This window comes from Camellia sinensis, chromosome 1 (genome assembly GCF_055761805.1).
Source record: "Camellia sinensis isolate YWXY chromosome 1, ASM5576180v1, whole genome shotgun sequence".
Taxonomy (NCBI): Eukaryota; Viridiplantae; Streptophyta; class Magnoliopsida; order Ericales; family Theaceae; genus Camellia; species Camellia sinensis.
The window spans coordinates 79732931-79736714 of NC_138961.1; the positions used below are offsets into that span (position 1 = coordinate 79732931).

General features: G+C 42.8%; 1 pseudogene; it reads right to left on the minus strand.

Annotated features, from left to right (window-relative positions):
- Window positions 1-2011: 2011 nt before the first annotated feature.
- LOC145804114 (succinate dehydrogenase [ubiquinone] iron-sulfur subunit 2, mitochondrial pseudogene) lies at window positions 2012-2718 on the minus strand (annotated as a pseudogene).
- Between the last annotated feature and the right edge of the window lie 1066 nt (window positions 2719-3784).

The window sequence follows — 3784 nt, forward strand, 5'->3', positions numbered from 1 at the left end:
TAAAGAGAGAAATACAAAGAATAATGTATGTATTATTGATTGATTGATATTGATTGTATTGTATGTACATTATATAGGAGATGTAAAGTGGAGATGGAGTGGTGGAGTAGGTGAAGTGGAGGTGGTAGTGGTGTAGTGGGTTAGGTTTAGTGGAGTAGGTGAGGTGGTAGTGGTGTAATGGGTTAGGTTTAGTGGAGTAGGTTTAACAGCCCCCCTCAAACTCAAGGAGGTTAGACACAAACCAACTTGAGTTTGGAGAGAGTAACAAAACATGAAAGTAAACTGATAAATAAAAATAAAACAGGATAGGAGACACGGTATGGTCGTATCAGACAGTTTATGGGGTCATGTCGGACCGTTGTAGCAGACACTGTGTGGTCGTGTCAGACCGTTGTTGTAGAAGCTAACCGGAATAAATGTCGGGACAGTTTACGGGGTCATGTCGGACCGTTGTAGAAGCTGACCGGAATCAATATCGGGACAGTTTACGGGGTCATGTCGGACCGGTGTAGAAGATTATGGTGGTGCACCAAGGGGGCGACTTAGGGAGTGCGCCATGGGGTGGCTTGGGTGGTTCCCATGGTGTGTAACCATGCTCACCATGATACATGATATATGTATAACCCCCCCTCAAACTCAAATAGGTGTGAAGATAGAAACCTATTTGAGGTTGAAACAAAGGGAGTGAGAAAGTTGACCGTTGTAGAAGACACGGTATGAGTGTGTAGATAGGCTGCCCAAAAGATATACATGTATATATACATCGAGCCCTCAAAAGTCGCGCCCTCAAAAGGTGTGCCCAATCTGTCAAAAGGCGTGCCCAAACCATAAAAAGGTGTGCCATCAAAAGGCGTGCCAAGTTGTCGTCGAGCGCCGAGCGGCGCATGATACGCGTGTCTGCCTTGGCTATTTAACCAAGACGAAGGCTGAGGCTGAGACAGAGGCTGAGAAAAAACTGAGAGAAACATCTGAAAAACTCTTCGTGTTCTGAGAGAGATACGCTGTAACACGCTGTTGCCCAGAAAATGGCTTCGTCTTCCCGTGGTCTGCTCACTCTCTTTCCCGACCTCAACGAGTCAACAAGAGAGATAACTGGTGCAGTGGCCAGTGAACCTCAACCAAACACCTCTGGTTTTGCTCCGTTGAACTTTCCGATGCGGTCTGTGGAGCAAAAAATGGCGGTGCAAACTGATATTGAGGCCAATCAGTATACACTGAAGTCATGTGTGGAGACCATGACGGCGGTCACAAATTTGTCGCACCGGCTGCAGAGTAGGACAAATGAGGTGCAGCAGTTAAACGCCCAACTGGCTCTGCTCCAACGCATGTATAAAGATGCGCGAGCAGAGATAAGTGTGCTAAAGGCGGAAAATAAGGAGCTGAAGCGGAAGGCCACCGTGATGTTCCGATTTGGAGGGCAGCCATATGCTGCAGTGGAGGAGCAGGAGGGAGTGAACGTGCTCGGCGGCGCGGGAAACACAGAGGCAGCACCGTCAAGGGCCGCCCAGGACAGAGGCAAGAAGAAAAGACCGGCGGCAGAGTAGAGAAGGGATAAGGAAAAAGGCCCGCCTGTGGGTGGGTGTTTGTGGGTGATGTTTGTTTTTTTTTTTGTTTTTTTTTGTTTTTTTTGTTTTTTTTTTTTTTTGTGTATGTAAAATTGTGATCGGGGTTGATCCCGGAGATGAATAAGATATGGGTGTTGTGCAAATTTGTAAATTGTTTGGTTTTTTTTTTTGTTTTTTTTTTTTAAGAGGGGGAACACGCCCATGTGATAATAAAAAAAAATAATAATAATGATAATGAGAATTGGCGCATTGTCCAGCAAAGTGATGGGAGATAGGAGGAGAGAGAGTGTGTTTGAGAAATATCTTATAAAAAAAAAAAAAGATATATATATATATATATATATGTGGCAGTGGAGAAGATGGGTTTTAAAAAAAAAATGGTGGGTATGTAAAAGATGGGATTTTGGTGGAAGAGATGATTATGTTTTTTATTTTTTATTTTTATTTTAAAAGACACCACCATCGTAGTGGAGCATCTCTGCTGTGCTACCCATCATCAGTCTCACACAACAAAGGAGGAGAGAGAAAGAGCCCCTGAGAGAGAGAGAGAGCACGAAAAATGTGCTACAGCAGGCGCACAATATACATTCATACATCCCATCAAGCTTTTCCCTATCTTTCGTGCTCTGCGGAACCTCCTTCCCAGGCACCGTAGGCGGGTTCTTCCGCTTCAACCATGGCTCAATACTCTTATACTGGTTATAGAAATTAGTCAAATCCACAACCAAATCCTTGATCACAAACATATGGGGCAAAGGCGTGATCGTCGACGACGACCCAGATTCGATCTTGGTGAGGCAAGCCAAGCCATTACAGCCGGCGATGTTCATCGCGTAGGACCCACAGATTCCCTCGCGGCAAGATCGCCGGAAGGTGAGGGTAGGGTCGAACTCGTTCTTGAGCTTTTGAGGGGGCGAGGACCATTGGACCACAGTCCTTGAGGTCGATCTGGTAGTCCTGGAGCTCCGGCTTCTTCGGGTTGTCGGGGCTCCACCGGTAGATTTGGAAGGTCTTGAGGTTAGAGAGAGGTCGAGCTTTCTGTTCGACCTGTTGGGCTTGGGCTTCCGACCGCTCGGCGAATTGTGAACCCTAGAAATCGCTCTCCGGACCAAACCAGTCGCCATAGCTGCGATGCGATGCTTAGAGAGAGAGAAAGTGTGAGAGAGGTCCTGCGAGTTGATGGAGATCTCAAATTGGTTGAGGTCCGGCGGGCGGTCAAGGCAAGGTTGCCACCCGCCGGAAGGCGAAGAACACCAAGATCTTTAACCTATAGCTCTGATACCATATTAAATTCAATGTATAAAGAGAGAAATACAAAGAATAATGTATGTATTATTGATTGATTGATATTGATTGTATTGTATGTACATTATATAGGAGATGTAAAGTGGAGATGGAGTGGTGGAGTAGGTGAAGTGGAGGTGGTAGTGGTGTAGTGGGTTAGGTTTAGTGGAGTAGGTGAGGTGGTAGTGGTGTAGTGGGTTAGGTTTAGTGGAGTAGGTTTAACAGACACAATCCGTTAAATAAAGGGATAAAATCGAGCAAATTAAAATTATAAAGACTAAATTGACACATCGTGTATACCACAGGGACTATTTATATAATTTATCCAAAAAAAAAATTATTTAAGTTAGACATTCCATGAAGTAAAATATATTATTTTGCAATATGATGTAATTTAACAATTGAAAATTTGTCGATATTATATTATATATATTTCATATTTATTTTTTTGTCATTTATATACTAACAATAGAGTTCAAATTGTTTGGAAACAAAGGAGTGTGATTAACCTCTCGCAGGTGCAGACAAGCAAGGGTGGTGCTGACACACAGGTGATGAAATGCTTCGGTAAGAGTATGCTAGGTATTTATTTTAGGGGGTGGTCGCAATGGGTCGTTTTCAGCCCGGATTGGTCGGGCATCAACTCGTAGCCATTGGCTAGATTTGGGAAGATAGTTTGTGGTTATTTTAGTCATAAAAGATAAAATAAGTTATTTTAATCACAGTAAACAGAACATTACATCTAACTCATAATCAATACATTATTCTCTCACAAAAAAAGTCAAAAAGCACTTTCCAAACCAAACTTTTTAACCCAGGCTAAAATAGCTAAAAAAGCTAAAAAGCCAACTCACTTCTCAAACGAAAAATGTTTTGAAAATATGATTAAAAGTTATTTTTTGATTTTTTTAATTTTTTAATTTTTTTGTGAGAAG